Source organism: Neophocaena asiaeorientalis, unplaced genomic scaffold (assembly GCF_003031525.2).
Source record: "Neophocaena asiaeorientalis asiaeorientalis breed wild unplaced genomic scaffold, Neophocaena_asiaeorientalis_V1.1 scaffold254, whole genome shotgun sequence".
In the NCBI taxonomy this organism is placed as follows: Eukaryota; Metazoa; Chordata; class Mammalia; order Artiodactyla; family Phocoenidae; genus Neophocaena; species Neophocaena asiaeorientalis.
In genome coordinates, this window is record NW_020174705.1 from 2,734,181 (window position 1) to 2,753,428 (window position 19,248).

The 19,248-nt window shown below is 41.9% G+C and overlaps 1 pseudogene; it reads left to right on the top strand.

The window, feature by feature from the left end:
- The first annotated feature begins 11,908 nt into the window (after window positions 1-11,908).
- On the top strand, window positions 11,909-12,860 carry LOC112409469 (olfactory receptor 1F1-like; annotated as a pseudogene).
- The last annotated feature ends 6,388 nt before the right edge of the window (window positions 12,861-19,248 follow it).

The following is a 19,248-nucleotide window of genomic DNA, read 5'->3' on the forward strand; positions in this document are numbered from 1 at the left end:
CGGACTCCCAACCACTGCACCCCCAGGGAAGCCCCCGTCTACCTTTTTATCTTGTCTATCTTTCTGTGAATGTGGTTTTTGTTCCACAGGCTGCAGGATTGTAGTTCTTCTTGCTTCTGCTCAGTACGTACATTTTTTTTAAAGGCATAATGCTAGTGCACACAGTAGACTACAGTACAGTGTAAACATAACTTTTATATGCACTGGAAACCAAAATATTCGTGTGACATGCTTTATTTTGATATTTGCCTTATTTTGGTGGTCTGGAACTGAACCTCAATATCTCTGAGTTATGCCTTAAAGTTCTTTGTCTTTGACCTAACAGTCTTATGTCTTCTGCTACCATCCATGAACCTGGAAGACTAGACTAGTTAATAGGGTAAAATCTCAGACCCCTCACAGTTCTCAACAATGCCTATCAAAGAAACTTTTGGAAAAAGCAGAGAGTTATTACGAAGAAAGAAAACTATCTAAAAACCCTGCCTTCTGAATATTTTTCTATCTCACTTTTTCATTTAACATTTTAATTATAATGATATTCTAACAATAAGTACAACTAAGCCATGTTGGCTGACCAAAACACATATGCTTAACTACCAGGCTGGATTGCATTTACTGTATTATAAAATTATACTTTGAAAACATCATGTAGTGTTTTCTTTAAAAAATAATTTTACAAAATATAATTGATGTCATCTACTTCTTTGCTCAATTTATCTGTCTCTTTGGCATTGTTTACCACTAGGTTTGTATGGTAGAATGAATGATGAAACTCAGTCTTTCACTTGCCTATAATACCATTATATATCCATGCCCTTTACATGGCCTTATGGCAGATGGAGTGCCCTTCCCTGACCCTTGACTTGGGTTTTGGCCAATGGGATGTCAGTGCAGGTGACCTAAGGAGAGGCTTCAAATGGACTTGGGGTTGGGTTTGCCCACCCGCAGTCCATTGCTCCATCAAGAGACCATGCTCTGGGTCGCTGCTGTCCCTCCAGCCTGAGACCCAGGAAGACACAAGAAGAGAGGACGTGAGCCTGGCCCACAGCCTGTTGTCAAGCCCAGATGGCCCACAGTCTGAAGCTGAATTTGACCTTGAGACCAGTAAATAGGAGGTTATTGGTTTTCTATTCCATTGAGGTTGGGGAGTTTTGTCACATACTATTACTATGATAATACATTACTGATATGGTTTTTTTTTTTTTTGAAACTTAGCTCTTGGCTTCTGAGACACCACTTCCTTCTTGTACACTGATTGTTTCCTGATTTCTACCTTTACATATCACATTTGCTGGCCTCTATTTCTGTCACCTCACTATATGTTATTACCCTCATGGGTTTTATTCTTGGATTTTTTTTTTCCTTCTCGTGTTACTCCCTTTCCGTGGACAATCACATTCACTCTCATGGCCTCAGATAAACTTATGTGCTGATGACTACTGAACCATGTGAAGCTGGACCCTTGCCTGAGTCACAGGTCCAAAACATCTGACTCTTGGGCCCCTCCACCCAGATGTCCTATCATACAGTATGTGACCTTTTGTGTCTGTCTTCTTTTACTTAGCATAATGATTTTGAGGTTCATACGGGTTGTAATATGTATCATGACTTCATTCCTTTTTATGGCTGAATAATATCCCATTGTATAAATAAAATTTATTTATTTATTTATACAATTAAAAATTTTTAAATTTTATATTGGAGTATAGTTGATCAACAATTATGTGTTAGTTGCAGGTGTACAGAAAAGTGATTCCGTTATACCCATACAAGTATCCATTCTTTTCAAATTCTTTTCCCATTTAAGTTATTACAGGATATTTAGCCAAGTTCCCTGTGCTATACTGTAGGTCCTTGTTGGTTATCTATTTAAAATATAGTAATGTGTACATGTCAATCCCAAACTCCCAATCTATTCCTCCACCCAGCTACAATTTACTTATCCATTCATCCTTTGATGGACTCAATATTTTTTTTAAGTTTTTTTTTAATTTTTAAAATTTTCTGCTCAAATTAGCCATATTGGTTTTTATTATTTGTGGCTAAGAACCCTGAGTGAAATATTCTGGAATGTAACCAGTCATCAGGTAAAGACTCGAACCCAGAATTAGAAAACCATGAGGGTTTTCTCCAACTAATATCTTCTCCTCTCTCTGTGTTTGTTCCTTCAGCACTTCTCTGCTCCTCAGTCCATAGGATAGCAATGGGCAGGCAGAAGAGGGTTGGATTTACACATTCCAGCCAAGCCACGTAGTGATATGGACTGGCTCTCCCTCAGCCTAGTTCCAAATACCCTGGTCTAACCAGCTATGATGAAGAGAGGGATGTGGTATAAATATGATTGCTGGGGCCCCACGGTCACTACTATGTGAATTAGGGGTTCCATTCAGAAAAAAGGTAAACAATGTAAGCTGGACAGACAGCCCAAGAGGTATCTGCCTTGGGGCTTGGAGTTTGTAAATCACAGTATGCTGCGTTCTCCTGGAGACAACTTCCCTTAGAATCAGGTTGTCCTTTAACCCAGGTGTGATCATGAATTAATCTCAGCTCTGTAATGGGTTCTCTATATTCCCATCTGCACAATGGAGACGATTAGGCATCACTTATCTTCTCTGGATATAACCAGACATAAGAAAGCAAGAATTACACAGGAAACTCAAGAATAGCCCCAGGTCTGAACGCAGGAAGTGAGGAGAACTAGGATTTAATAACTGAATTTCTCCATCTATGGGCACAGGCCCAGATCAGCCAGGTCCCAGGTTTGAGGTCCCAAGGAATTTTGTCTGGGATTTATCTCCATAGCGCTGGCTTCATTTGTAATATCTTCAAGTTTTGACCCAAGAGTTGCATCTAAACCTTAAACAATATTCTTTATCATCATTGTTTGGTACAAAGGGACCAAGAAGTAGGCAAGACAATTATCCTTTTCTCTAATGAGTCTCTCAGGGAATCTGGTCCCAGTGGTTGTGAAGTTCTTGTAAACACAAGAGATTGGAGTGAGGCATGCATTTACAAGCATCACCTGGATTGCTGGCACTAAGCAACCGTAAATGATCCCAGGTGTTGCTGCAGCTACAGAAGGTAGGAAAGGTTCTCCCTCAGAAACTCCAGAAGGAATCAACTCTGCCAACACCTTGATTTTGGACTTCTAGCCTCCCAAACTGTGAGATAAATTTCTGTTGTTTATAGCCATCTAGTTTGTGGTACTTTGTAGCATTTAAAATTTTTTATTTATTTATTTTTGGCTGCGTTGGGTCTTTGTTGCCGTACACGGACTTTCTCTAGTTGCAGCGAGTGGGGACTACTCTTCGTTGCGGTGAACAGGCTTCTCCTTGAGGTGGCTTCTCTTTGTTGCGGAGCACGGGCTGTAGGCATGCAGGCTTCAGTAGTTGTGGCTTGCAGGCTCCAGAGTGCAGGCTCAGTAGTTGTGGCGCGTGGGCTTAGTTGCTCCCTGGCATGTGGCATCTTCCTGCACCCGGCCTCGAACCCATGTCCCCTACACTGGCAGGCAGATTCTTAACCACAGCACCACCAGGGAAGCCCCTAGTTTGTGTTACTTTGTTATGGCAGCCCCTGGAAATTAAATGTCATCCCAGTAGAATTGCTTGTATTTTCCTGTACAATCTTCTCCTGCAGTTGTTTGCATTCATTCTTGGGTCTTCCATCCTTGCGATAAGAAATGGGTCATTATTCACGTTTGTACACTCAGTGTTGGGCGCTGGGTCTGGTTCACGTGAAGTGCATAATGTTTCATGAAGAGTGAGTAAATAGCAGAAATCAATACCCTGAAGAAATTATTTTGTTTTTTGTTTCTCTCCTCATGCCCCCTACCCGGACTAGGCTGTATCTCCATGACTGCAGGAACCCAGTTTTTTCAACAGTACCTGGGATGTAGTAGTTGCTCAACAATTATTATTTGCCTGAGTAAATGATTATATGACTGAATCAGTATGGGGAGAAGAGGAGAAAGTTTCCTGAAGGGGTTGATGGGCTTGTCTCAGGTCTCTGCCACCTTTCAAGCCATATTGAAGCCTATGTGCATGTTTTAATGTATTTTATTTTATTTTTAATAAATTCACTCATTCATTCACTTCCATTTCTGGCTGCGTTGGGTCTTCGCCGCTGTGCGCAGGCCATCTCCAGCTGCCGCGAGCGGGGGCCACTCCTCGCCGCGGTGCACGGGCCTCCCACTAGTTTTGCTGTTGCACCCCAAATTGCAAAAGTTACAGCCATGGAACTTCCCTGGTGGCTCCGTGGTTAAGAATCCGCCTGTCCGGGAAGATCCCACATGCCGTGCAGCCCATGCACCACAGCTACTGAGCTTGCACTCTAGAGCCCACGTGCCACAACTACTGAAGCCCGCACACCTAGAGCCCTTGCTCTGTGAGAAGCCACCACAGTGAGAAGCCCACACAACCGCAATGAAGAGCAGCCCCCACTCGTTGCAACTAGAGGAAGCCTGCACCCATCAACAAAGACCCAACGCAGCCAAAAATAGATGAATAAATAAGTTTATATACATACATATTAGAAATGAATATGCCATTTATAAAAAATATGCCACAGTGTGTAATGAGTGCTTAGTTAAGATGGACGGGCATTACACTTGTATAACAAGTTATTTTGAGAGAGAACCATAACAGATAACATTTATTACAGTATATTGTTATAATTGTTCTATTTTATTATTATTATTGTTAATCTCTTATTATGCCTAATTAATAAATTAAACTTTATCATAGGTATGTATGTGTATGAAAAAATAGTATACATAGGGCTCAGTAGATCCATAGTTTCAGGCAGCCACTGGGGGTCTTGGACCCTACCCCCACCAAGGATAAATGGGGGAACTGCTGTAATAAAATTGGCTTCACTGTTTTAACTAATGTCTGGCTGGTGTGTATATTTGACACTAGTTTTAGTGGAATCAAACATCAGTAATATATACATATTTTTAAACAAGTTTATTTCCTTTTATTTCCTTTTTTAAAAATTTAATTAATTAATTTTTGGCTGTGTTGGGTCTTCGTTCCTGTGCGAGGGCTTTCTCTAGTTGCGGCGAGCGGGGGCCACGCTTCATCGCGATGCGCGGGCCTCTCACTGTCGCGGCCTCTCTTGTTGCGGAGCACAAGCTCCAGACGCGCAGGCTCAGTAGTGTGGCTCACGGGCCTAGGTGCTCCGCGGCATGTGGGACCTTCCCAGACCAGGGCTCAGAACCCGTGTCCCCTGCATTGGCAGGCAGATTCTCAACCACTGTGCCACCAGGGAAGCCCAAACATCAGTAATATTTTTAAAATCTACTTCTTTGCCCAACTTGGTCTCAACGGAGAGAACTACCATTTTTGACAATTTCTCTCAATCAACCGAAGCTCTTTAAATACTATTAAATTAACTTCCATCTTACTGATCTTGTCTTTAAATTTTTGATATTTTGTTCAAAGATTTCTTGCACTAATTTTGCTTTTAAAATCACTGCATTGAAATATGATTTATCTTGAATATTAAGCTTTTGGGGACCCCTGGAGCTTTGCACCTTCATTTCCAGCCCCTCAGTGTCAGGAGTCTTCCGCACGTAACAGGACTTCCGTATTCTGGCCCCTCACGCGCAGGCGCAGCGCGGGAGGCGCGGACTCGGCGGACCTCTTTCCCCGAAGCGCTGCACACGCCCTCGACCGACCGGGACCAATCAGAGGCTGCGTTGTATGGCTCTCCTTGCCCCGCCCCTTGCAGACCTTTCTTTAAGTATCCAATAATAGCGGACCAGCGCCCCCACCCCCGCACCCCACGTGCTCCTGCCCAATTAGAAAGGAGCGGGCGGGGCCTCAGCTCTGCACAGTCTCTTTGGGAAAGTGCAACTGCGTCTTTCACCAGAAGTACTGCGGACTGGGAGCTCCAGTAAGGAGCGGGTGTTCTGCGTTGCAGTAAGTGGCTCTGACTCTTTACCCCGAAATGGTATAAGGAGAAACTCAGGGGTTGGTGCCCGACAAACCTGGGCAACTGGCGGGTCCCACGAGCCTTCCACACTTCACCTGATCCCGGTCCTTTTGGTCTCTGCCCTTTCTGTCTGCCCTTCCCGGTTAGGATGGGTCACGAGGTGTTCAAGATTCTTGTCTCTTGCTTCCACAGGCTGGGACTGTCGGAAGTCAAGGTGTGACTTCCAATCCGGAAATCCTTTCAAAAAGCGAGGTTGGCTGGGAAGCCAGTATCGCAAAAACCGGTGTACCCATCTTTAGATTAAGGGCTCCTTTTACTCCAGTGCTGAGCCCTTGCTACTACTCAGTGTGATCCGAGGACCAGGCATCATTGCCTGGCTGATTGTTAGAAATGCGTAATCTCAGGCTCCATTCCAGACTTCCTGAGTCAGAATCTTCACTTTAACAACATTGCAGGTGATTTCTGTGCACGTTAATGTTTGAGAATCGTTTTAAGCTTCCCAAGATTTCTAGTCTAGGAGGCAATGTTGATGTATGTAATTGGCTGGTTCTGCAGACATAAAGGAGATGTTAAGATTTGAGCCTTGTGAGTCAGACTCGGGATATTTATGACATCCCAGGCATCACCTACTACTTAATCAAGATGATATAGGTAGAAAACCTATGGTGAGCATGGGTATCTTGGAATGTGCAGAAGTATTCAGGAAAGGAAAACCAACCGATGTACACAGGAAGTGCTTAATCAACCTGAGGTTGAAAGACTAATAGGACAGACACAAGAGGGAAGAGATATGGGAACATATGTATATGTATAGCTGATTCACTTTGTTATAAAGCAGAACCTAACACACCATTGTAAAGCAATTATACTGCAATAAAGATGTTTAAAAAAAGACTAATAGGATGTGTGTTAGGGATGAATGGATCTATTCATCAACTTGGCATCCCACCAACATCGTTTCTAACCAAGGAACTCACTTTATAATAAAAGGAATGTGGTAGACAGTTGTCAAGATGGTCCCCAGCGATCCTAGTCTTGTGTAATCCCTTCACACCCTGAATTGGGCTGACTTTGTGTCTTAATCCATTCGGGCTTCTGTAGCAAAATACCATGGACTGGGGGCTTCCCTGGTGGCACAGTGGTTAAGAATCTGCCTGCCAATGCAAGGGACATGGGTTTGAGCCCTGGCCTGGGAAGACCCCACATGCCGCGGAGCAACTAAGCCCATGTGCCACAACTACTGAGCCTGAGCTCTAGGGCCTGCAAGACACAACTACTGAGCCCACATGCCACAACTACTGAAGCCTGCACACCTAGAGCCCGTGCTCCGCAACAAGAGAAGCCATGACAATGAGAAGCCTGCGCACCGCAACGAAGAGTAGGCCCCACTCAGCGCAACTAGAGAAAATCCCTGCACAGCAACGAAGACCCAGCACAGCCAAAACCATGGACTAGGTAGCTTATACATAACAGAAATTTATTTTTCACAGTTCTGGAGGCTGGAAAGTCCAAAATCAAGATGCTGTCACATTTGTTGTCTTGTGAGAGCCCACTTCCTGGTTCATAGATAGCAGTTCCATCTCACATGGTGGAAGGGACAAGGGAGCTTTCTCAGGCCTCTTTTATAAGGGTACTAATCCTGTTGGTGAGGGCTCTCCCCTCATGACCTAATCACTTCCCAAAGGCTTCAACTCCTAATACCATCACCCTGGGGGTTGGGATTTCAACATATGAATTTTGTGGGGACACATTCAATCCGTAGCACTGTGTGAACTATAGGATGTTGTGGAAATGTTGCTGTTTAACTTCTGGAGCTCCCTCATAAAAGATATTGTGGCTTGTATCTTGCTGTCTTGAATCACTTGCTCAGGGGGAAACCAGCTACTCTGTTACAAGGACCTATCAAGTTAGCTTCATGGAGAAGTCCACGAGAGGAACTGAGGCTTCCTGCCAATAGCAATGTGAAGGAGCCATCTTGGACACTCGTCCTCCACCCACGGTCAAGCTTTCAGATGACTGAGCCCCTGCAGATAACTTAACTGCAATCTCATGAGAAGCCCTGATCCAGAACCATTCAGCTAAACCATTACCAGATTCCCGACCCATAGGAACTGTGTGAGATAAATGTTTACTGTTTTAAGTTGCAAAGTTTTGGTGTAACTTGTTACTTGACAATAGATAACTAATACAAGGGATAAGGCTGGTGTCCATAGGATTCTTTGGCGTTTACTTTCTTTTTTTTAAAGGACTTTGGGGGGAAATTTTAAAAATATATTCATTTGGCTGCACAGGGTCTTAATTGTGGCAGGCAGGGTCTTCGTTGTGGTGTGCGGGATCTTTAGTTGGGGCGTGCTGGATCTTTAGTTGCAGCATGTGGGATCTAGTTCCCTGACCAGGGATCAAACCTGGGGCCCCTGCATTGGGAGCATGGAGTCTTAACTGCTGGACCACCAGGAAAGTCCGAGCATTTACTTTTACACCATCACCAGAAGCAGTTGACCTTATGGAACAGAGAAATGGTCTTTTAAAGACTCAATTTTGGTACCTCAATTTTTGAGGTTACCCTGTAAGGTTAGGGTGCTGTTTTACAGGACACAGTATAAGTTTCATACCAGTGGACAATATATGCTGAACTTTCTCCCAACCAGGAATTTATGGGGCAAGGAAACAAGAGGTAAAAGTGGGCACCTCTTTTTGTAATACCTAATGATCTACTTGCAAAATTTTGCTTTTTATCCCAGCAACACTGGGCTCTGAAGAGACTTCTTGCTGGCCAATTTGGGCTCCTTTTGCTACTTGGATAAACTGACCAAAAGGAGATTCTAATATTGTTATGACTTTGACTATCAGTGGAAAATAGTTTTTCTGCTACACAGTGGTAGCAGAGAGGATAATGGATGGAAAGATCTCCTTGAGAGGATTCTGGAATTGCCATGTCCAGTGATGGCAGTTAATGAAAGACTAGGACAATCTTATATGGGCAAGATCATAAGGATGTCAGATCTCTCCGACATGAGAATTAAAGTCACTATTCAGACTTTTAAAACCTTGCGTAGCTGAGATGCTGGCTAAAGATAAAGGGAACATGAATTAGATTGTAGTTAAGGAACATTATTAATATCAATTAATTGTTCATGACTACCTGTGGAAATGAAGATTACATTATCAGTCATATTTTCCTCCTTCCTTTGTTACCTATATATTTATGTATTTTAGCTACCTAGTTTTCTTCTTTTCTCTCCCTCCCTCCCTCTGTTTTACATATACATAGAATACGTAGTTATTGGTTAGCTTTCAGGTTTGATTCCGAAGTTATAGAATGTCAGGATGGGATCGTGATTGGAACAGGAAAGATCTTGGTTTGGGACCTGGATACAGTAACTGATGGGATTTTGAGTTGTTCCCCTGTTGTGAGAAGGATAGTTGTATTATGTTAGACCAGAGAATTGCTATTCTACTGAAGGGTAAGTTGGTAAGAGGGATGTGTGTTAATGTTATACAACTGGAGGGGTGGATTCTAGTGGGCATTTATCTTGTTTTTTGGCTTCCCAACTTCTGTGACCCCTTCCAAAGCTCAGGTAATACCCTACTTCATCATTCTTGTTGGGAAGAAAAGCCTGCTTCTTCCTGTATCACAGGAAACCCTGAATAACTTATCTCACAGCCCCTGTAGCAGCTAAGCTGTGGGCATGTGCCTACCCATTAGATATCCTGACTCAGCCTTTGACACAAAGAAAGGGAGACACGGAGGAAATTTTTCTAGCAGTGGCAGCCATTGCAGCAAAATGGATCCCTGGGTAACAGTGCTACTGGTGGCACCCTATGTCCAGTGGCTAGCTGTGTCAGAGCCATGAACTGTAAGATTTATGCTTGGAGGCAGCAGGAACATGCTAATCAAACCTGTGCTGTGGTATGATTTGGGCACCGAGTGACCTCCTGAGCCTGCTTCTCCAGTTGCTCCGTGGTTTTGAAGTATGAGCTGTCATTTTCAAGAAATCCTTTTCTGCTTAATCAGCATGACTTTGGTTTTATTATTTTCGTCTAAGAACTACCACAATGTAACCAATCATCAGAAAAGGACTTGAACCCTGAACTGGGCCACCACTAGTACTCTTTCCATCTCATCATTATTTCTCTCTCTGTGTGTGCATTTTTGGCCTTTCTGCATAGACTTTTGCTTCTCCATCTATGGGGCAGTCAGGAGAGAGTTGCAAGCTTCTGGATTTCCACATCCAGGCCAAGTCATACTGAGAATGACCTGCAGGTCCGCACCCTCAGTGCCAGGTTCCCAAATCCAATCGTGAATCCTCACTGGGCAGGAGGTGGTGGACTATAAATTGGGCTGCTGGAGCTCACACCCCTGTGACTCTGTGGATTGGGGACCATCCTCAGAAAAGGGTGATCCATTGTGAGCTGCGAAGACATCTCCAAAGAAGTCTACTCTGGGAGCCTGGAGTTTCTCAATCCTGGTATGCTGTGCTCTCTGATACATCTCTCCCATGAGGCTAATCCTTTACATCAAATGCTTTACAGGATTAAGCACAACTCTGTACTTCCACCCCCACCCAACCCCAGCATCGCCGTCTGCAAATGCATCACTAGCTCTAAGCAGTAAAAGACTGGATAGATATTAGGGGTTGACTCAGATAACACTGCAATAACCCCAGTTTCTGAGCTAAGAAAATGAGAAGAAAAATCTTTTAATAACTGAACTTTCAGATACATAAACATAAGCCCAGATCAGCAAGGTGATGAATTTGGAAATCTCAGGGAGTTTTCTCTGGGACTTCTTTCCACCCAGATTGCTTTATCTCCAAGTTCTGACCCAGGAGTTAGATCATATGCTTTGTCATTCATCATGGTTGGGCTCATGGGGACCAGGAAATAGGTGGGACAATTACTTTCTGCTTGTCTCTAATAAGGCTCTCAGGGAATCTGGTCCCAGTGGCCATGGAGGCTACTGTAAATATCCATCTCTGATACCCCCAAACATCCTGCATGGAGAGCTAAGGCCATGAATCTCCGCTCCTCATTTGCTTAGGACCTACCTATATTTCCAAGACTTTCCAAACCTTATAATAAAGAGGAGCACTGGCCAGTTCCTCAAAGGTGAAGAACACTTGATAGCAACAGCACGAACTTCTCCCAGGTAAGATTGTAACAGTGGGGATGTCAATATTTCTTTACTTATGGGTGAAGTTCTTTTTTTTAAAAAAATTATTTATTTTAGGCTGTGTTGGGTCTTATTTTCTCGCGCGGGCTTTCTCTAGTTGCTGCGAACAGGGGCTACTCTTCATGTGGTGCTTGGGCTTATCATTGCAGTGGCTTCCCTTGTTGTGGAGCACGGTCTCTAGGCACGCGGGCTTCAGTAGTTGTGGCTCACGGGCTGTAGAGCGCAGGCTCAGTAGTTGTGGTGCGTGGGCTTAGCTGCTCTAAGGCATGTGGGATCTTTCCGGACCAGGGCTCGAACCCGTGTCCCCTGCATTGGCAGGTGGATTCTTAACCACTGTGCCACTAGGGAAGTCCCCGGTGAAGTTCTCTGAAGAACCTCCTTTGTTAAATCTTCCAGATCCAGGGAGTAGTAGTAAAAGTCCTGAATCCCTCATCTGTTGCTTGTGATAAACCCAGTACCAATGAGCTGTTTCTCTTCTCTCTACGATCTACTAAGTGGGCAAAAGCCTGGGAATGTTCATAGAGATGCACATAATGTCAGGGAAGGACTGTGTATGTGCCTGTGTGTTGTTTTTATGTTGTATTTCATATAATTAAAAAAATTAGTCCAGTGGAACCAGCATCATCTAGGACTGGAGGTCGGAAGTTGAGGGTTTAGGGAGTAGGGGCAGATTCTGACTGAGCAACTCTAATGTAGGTTTTATTAACATGACCATGGCTGGAGCTTGGGTTATTGCACCCAAACCCTTTGCTTCTAGGTTTCTGACTTCTGCTTCTCTTCTCTGCATCTGAGTCCAGCCCCATGGGAGAGACAAACCAGTCAAGTAACTCTGAGTTCCTCCTCCTGGGGCTCTCCAGGCAGCCCTAGCAGCAGCAGCTCCTCTTCGTGCTCTTCCTGAGCATGTACCTGGCCATAGTCTTGGGAAACCTGCTCATCCTCTTGGCCATCAGCACAGACTCCCACTTGCACATCCCCATGTCCTTCTTCCTTTGCAACCTGTCCTTCGTAGATATCTGCTTCTCCTCCACCTCTGTCCCCAAGATGCTGGCCAACCACATACTCAGGAAGCAGACCATCCCCTTCTCTAGGTGTCTCACGCAGATGTATTTTGTTTTCACGTTCATGGACATGGACAATTTCCTCTTGGCTGTGATGGCCTATGACCACTTTGTTGCTGTATGCCACCCCTTACACTACTAAGCAAAGATGACCCACCAGCTCTGTGCCCTGCTGGTTACTGGATCGTGGGTCATTGCCAACCTGGATATGCTGTTGCATACCCTGCTGATGGCTTGACTCTCATTTTGTGCAGACAATGCCATCCCCCACTTCTTCTGTGATGTGACCACACTCCTGAAACTCTCCTGCTCTGATACACACCTCAGTGAGGTGATGATTCTAATTGAAGCACGGCCAGTAATGAGCACCCCATTTGTTTGCATCCTGGTATCATATATCCTTATCAACTGTGCTGTTCTGAGAGTCCAGTCCACAAAGGGAAGATGGTAAGCCTTCTCCACCTGTGGCGCCCACCTGGCTATGGTTTTCCTCTTCTATGGCACCATGATATTTCTGTATTTCAACCCTTTATCCTCCCACTCAGCTGAGATAGACATAGCAGCTGCTGCGATGCGATGTCTCTATGGTGACTCCCATGCTGAACCCCTTCATCTACAGCCTGAGAAACCAGGACATAAAAGAGGCTCTTGGAAAAGTGGTTGCTATTAATTTTTTCTACTCAGTAGTGAAATAGACTAAGAAAATCATGGAAGGAACTAATTTATAAGAAAATCATGTTTTTGTTTTTCTGATTATGCAAAAGTTAACGTTTGTCTTTTGTAAGAGAATCATCTACTATCTGTCTTGGGAGTACAAAACTTGATACAGCCTCTTCAGGTTAAAGGTGGAAAGAGAGATCCTTGTACCAAATAACTTGACTATTCCAACCGTCAGTGCCCTCCAGCCAAAACCCATTAGGAGCACACCTCTTGTTGAATAAGTTGCATTTATTACTCATGTAACAAGGGAGTTACACATACCATGGGGGGAATAGTGAGGTATCTTAGTAGGAAGGTGCTCAAAAGGACTTATTAGAAGACTTGGGATTGTATGAGGTGATTTTGGTAAGAATTGGGTCTTTGCTCTGGATTCAAAGATGTCACAAAGTGAGGATAATTTTGGTTCACTATCTTAATATATTTTATCTAGAAGGAGGGAAAACTAGACTGAGGCCAAAGCTGTGATTGGCAAAGAAGTAGCAGTCACTCATATCCACCAGCACAAGGGGAGTTTGGTCATTTTTGTGGCTTGGACAGTGTTCATGTTTTAGTGTTCACATGCTTACAGAGTGGTCTTGTTTTGCCTTACTTTGTAACAGTCACAGAATGGCCTTGTGTGACACTGATATTCTGTGCAACTCTCTGTGTTCATCAAAAAAGCACCAAGCAAAGTAGCAGGATACAAAATTAATGCACAGAAATCTCTTGCATTTCTATACACCAATGATGAAAAATATGAAAGAGAAATTAAACAGCAAAAAAAAAAGAAAGAAAGAAAGAAAGAAAGTACCAAGACCTAGCTGTGAGTGCTAGGCTGGTTCCTGGATATCAGGGCTGATTTCTCTTTCTCACAACAGAGACACAGAGATACAGGCACTTGTGATGAGACGGTCAGACTGGTGTTGGGGCAGGAAGGAGAGGGTTCATTTAAGGTCTCCAGGAAGCCCTAATTCTGCCACACATTCAAGCTAGTTATTTTTTTTTTGGAATTTTATTTTATTTATTTATTTTTATACAGCAGGTTCTTATTAGTTATCTGGTTTGCGTAGGCTCAGCGGCCATGGCTCACGGGCCCAGCCACTCCGTGGCATGTGGGATCTTCCCGGACCGGGGCACAAACCCGTGTCCCCTGCATCGGCAGGCGGACTCTCAACCACTGCGCCACCAGGGAAGCCCTAGTTATCTGTTTTTTACATATTAGTGTATAAATGTCAGTCCCAATCTCCCAATTCATCCCACCACCGCCGTCACCACCCCTATCAAGCTAGTTATTTTTTACCTTTGTATCTGAGCTTTACGTATCACGCAACATTATGACAGGCACATGAGTAAGTTAAACAAGGAAAAAATATCCTCCAAAATTCTCAATGCCCAGTCGTGTTAATCAACTGCATTTTTCCCACCTTCTGTTCCATTTATGTCAATGCACTGTGATATTTTACACAGATACTTATTTATATCCTGATTTTCCACTTACAGTTTGTAATAAAACCTTTCTAAATTGCTGGATAGTCTCCACAATTTTATTTTCCAGCCCCTAGTATTTCCTTCAAGTTGTTCTAGCAAAATGTACTCACTAGTAATCCTGTTCTTGAATTAAAACATAAAGGAAATTTACTACTATTTGAAAGTATGACTTTAAATTTATTTTGAAAATGATTGCAGAGAATAAAATATTGACAAATAGATGAAACTGGTTAAAACATCACTGAGCAGAATGCTCTGGATTTTGAGGAACAAAGATGAAAACAGGGCAGTTCCCCTTAATTTCAGAGAGATAGGTAAGATGATATCTTGTATGAAAATGGACAAAATTCGGAATCAGAGGCCATTTCTGAGTTTCATATGATTTTCTTTTTTATGTTTGCCATAATTGTGTATTGATATTTTTGTCTAAAGGAATAAATGGTAGCATTTTCAATTTTTAGTCTATATTTCCAAGAATTCTTTATAATAAGATGGACAGTACCTGTTCCTTGAAAGTTTGAAAGACACCTCCAGCCTTTGTTTTATGTATTAGATACATGTTATTAGATACATGTGTGTTTATAAATTTTATATAATCTTGTTTTATCCTTTTATCATTATAAGATATCCATCTTTATCTATAGTAACATTTTTTGTTTTAAAGTCTATTTTGTCTGATATTAGTATAGCTACTCCAGCTCTCCTGTGGTTTCTGTTTGCATGACACATCTCTTTCCATCCTTTTACTTTCAATCTAATGTGTCTTTGAATCTAAAGTGTGTACCCTGTAGATAACATATACTTTGATCATGTTTTTTAATCCAGTGTGATGATCTCTGACTTTGGGTTGGATTGTTTAACCCATTCACCTTTAATATTAATGTCTGCCATTTAACTTTGTTTTCTATGTGTCTTGTGTCTTTTTTGTGTCTTTAATGCTCTCTTTTGCATTTATTGTATATTTTCTAATGTAGCATTTTAACCCCAGTAATTTTTTTTTCACTATATTTTTTGGATTTTTTTAGTGGTTGCTCTAGGTTTTACCATATACATTTTAACTTATCAACATCAGCTTCAGATTTATACTAACTTAATTTGCGTGATATAAAGAAATGCTTCTCGGGACTTCCCTGGTGGTCCAGCGGTTAAAACTCCATGCTCCCAGTGCAGGGGGCCTGGGTTCGATTTCTGGTCAGGGAACTAGATCCCTCATGCTGCCACTAAAATATCCCGCACATGCTGCAGCTAAGACCCAGCACAGCCAAATAAAAAAATAATAAGTAAATATTTAAAAAATAAATAAAGAAAAGCTTCTATATAGCTCTATTCCGTTTCCCCATTTTAAGCATTATTTGTGTATTATCAGTTCACATATTATATCAATGTTATAAACTCAACAATACATTCTTAAATTATTACCTTACCATCTGTGGTCATTTCCTTAGCCCATTACAGCTCTACTCACACCCAACTCCTTTGTGCTGTTATTGGCAAATATATTACACATATGTTACATATCTTTGTGCTATAGACCCAACAATACACTACCTACATATTATTTTATCCAGTTGCTTTCAAAATCACTTAAGAGAGTAAAGGAGAAAAAAACACACTTATCTTTTATAATTACCTACTTTTATCAGCACTCTTTGTTTGTGTGGATTTTAATTGCCATCTGGGGTCACTTGCTTTCAGCCTGAAGGAATTCCTTTAGTATTTTTTGTAGAGCAGTTCTGCTTTGTTTTTGAAAGCTTTGCTCGATATAGGATCTTTGATTTACATTTTCCTTCCTGGGCATTTTTCACTTAAAAAAAATTTTTTTTTGACTGCGTTGGGTCTTCGTTGCTGTGCGCGGGCTTTCTCTAGTTGCAGTGAGTGGGGGCTACTCTTCCTTGTGAGGCACAGACTTCTCATTGCGGTGGCTTCTCGTTGCGGAGCTCGGGCTCTAGGTGCGCGGGCTTCAGTAGTTGTGGCGCACGGGCTCAGTAGTTGTGGTGCACGCGCTTAGTTGCTCCACGGCATGTGGGATCTCCCGGACCAGGGCTTGAACCCGTGTTCCCTGCATTGGCTGGGGGATTCTTAACCACTGAGCCAGGGAAGCCTTAAATTGTTTATTGTTATTTGTGAGATTTCTTTAAATGTTGACTTCATAGCAAATTGTTGAACCATATGTTTTGAGCATGTCAGACACCCTTTCACAAATATTACAACTAGCTTTCCCTAGTTTATACTTTTCAGTTTTGCTTATTTTTGGATATATTTTAATTTCATATAATTATAACCAGAAAGTGCTGCATTTTCTTCCAGTTCTCTTAGGCTTTTCTTCCCCATTCTTTCATTACTTAAATATTTAGCTATATTTTCTTCTAGTGGTTTTTGGTTTTTGCAGTTTAAATCGATAAATTGTATTTATGGTTCTAATTTCATTTCTTCATATATTTACGAAATTGCTCCAGTTACTTTTTAATAACCTTTCCATACTTCACTGTTTGTGACACCACTTTTATCATTTGTAAAATGCTGATCATTGTATCTAATATGCATTGGGAACTTAATATGTGCTAGCCAGTTGGCCGAGACTTTTCTCTTCATATCTATTTTAATATTGCAGCCATGGGGTATCATTATCATCCCCATTCAAGGACATCCCTGGGTTTAAGGAGATTAAGTGACTGTCTCAAGGTCCCACAGTTAGAACATGGTGGAATCAGGTTTCTGACATATCCAGCTCCATGACCAAGTCCATCCTCTGAATGCCTCTGTAAATTCATATAGAGATGAATAGATGTAGATATATAAATATAGGTATAGAGAGATATAGATATATTTTTAGATTCTCTGTTCTGATACACTGATATGAGCTTTTATTATTGGGCTAATACCATGCTATTTTAGCTTGAGGCTTTTTAAAAAGTTTATAATACTTCACAATATCTGGTAGATTATTCTTGCAAAATTATGCCAAGGTGCAGGTATAGAAATGTTTATTATTGTAAAACTAAATAGACGTAACACTTGGAAATACCCCAAGTGTCCATCTAAAGGGGAGCAATTCAGTAAATTATGATCCATCCTTATAATGGAATCCAGTACAGCCACTCAAAGACTGTAGTAGATTTGTAAGTTCTGATGTGCAAAGAATTCCCAAGATATAACTTAAGGAGTGTTTTACAAACTCATCTCTTTTGTGTAGATGAAAATAAAGGATTATATTGGCATAAACATTTTAGGAGAGATACCCCAAAACTCTTCATCAGTTCCACTTTTTCATGTTAATACATATGGACTTAACCTTGTTTTTAAAGGAAATGTATACCATTTATTTTTCAAAATAATTGAAATATTTTAAAAAATATTTTATCAAAATAATAAAGAACCTCCCCACCAGTCTATTTAGTTGACATATTATTTTATTTAAATAGCTGTGATTGATGAACATTTAGGTTGTCCAGTGTTTTTTAGTTTAGTTTTGTTTTTTTAATTTTTTTTGGCTGCTTTGGGTCTTCGGTGCTGCACACGGGCTTTCTTTAGTTGCAGTGAGCGGGGGCTACTCTTCGTTGCAGTACGCGGGCTTCTCATTGCAGTGGCTTCTCTTGTTGTGGCGCATGGGCTCTAGGTGCGTGGGCTTCAGTAGTCGTGGCATGCGGGCTCAGTAGTTGGGGCGCACAGGCTTAGTTGCTTTGTGTCATGTGGGATCTTCCAGGACCAGGGCTCGAACCCATGTCCCCTGCATTGGCAGGTGGATTCTTAACCACTGTGCCACCAGAGAAGCCCCTTGTCCAGTGTTTTATCATTACAAATGTGCTGTGTAAGACATCCTTGTGTCTGTACCTTTGCTTGCATTTGCGAGAATATCCTATCTGACCACACTATCTTCATTTCTGAGTTGTTTATATTTATCCTTTTTACTAGAATGTAATCTCCATGAGGACAAGGATTTTAATCTTTTCTATTATTGTTTGGCAAATATTTAGTCCCCACTCACTTCCCCTTGGGGTAACATATACTTTCCTATTCTGTTGACTTTGAACTTGGCTGTGTGACTTTCCTTAGCAAAATGTGAGTGGTCAAAACATGAGACCTTAAATCTGCTTGTGCAGCTTGGTTTGGCTCTTGCGCTGCCATGATTACCACAAGAAGGACTTCACCAGGTAGCTGCTGCCCCTTTAGTCCAGGTTCCAGAACGTGACACGAGAATCAGACCTCAATCCAACCTGAAGTCTAGGGTGAAGCAGAGCCACCTCAACCAACCTGTAGACCCAGGAGTGAGAAAAACAAATGCTTACTATAATCAACTGAGTTTTGGGATATCTTCCCTAAGTACCACTGCAGCAATAACTAATTCAGTACAGAGATGTGGAGAGTATCATAACAAAAGTCTAAAATATGTGGCATTGGTCTTAGGATCAAAGAAATTGTTTTTTTGGCCACAACGTGCATCTTGTGGGCTCTTATTTCCCTAATCAGGCATTGAACCTGGGTCCTCAGCAGTGAAATCGCGGAGTCCTAACCACTGGACCTCCAGAGAAGTCCTTATTTCCTTGTCCTATTGCATTTGCTAGAACTTCCAGTAGGTGTTGAATAGGAGTGGTGAGAGGGGATATCCTTGTTCCTGATCTTTGTTTCTTATTCCTGATCTTAGTGGGAAGGCGTCTAGTTTCTGACCATTAATTATGATGTTGGCTGTAAGTTTTTATACATGTTCTTTATCAAGTTGAGGAAGTTTCCCTCTATTTTTAGTTTGCTGAGGGTTTTTATCACAAAGGGGTGTTGGATTTTGTCAAATGCTTTTTCTACAGCTGATCTGATTATATGATTTTTCTTTTTTTTTTTTTTTAACGTTCATTGCTTTGAAATGTTGAACCAGACTTGCATACCTGGAATAAATTTCATTTG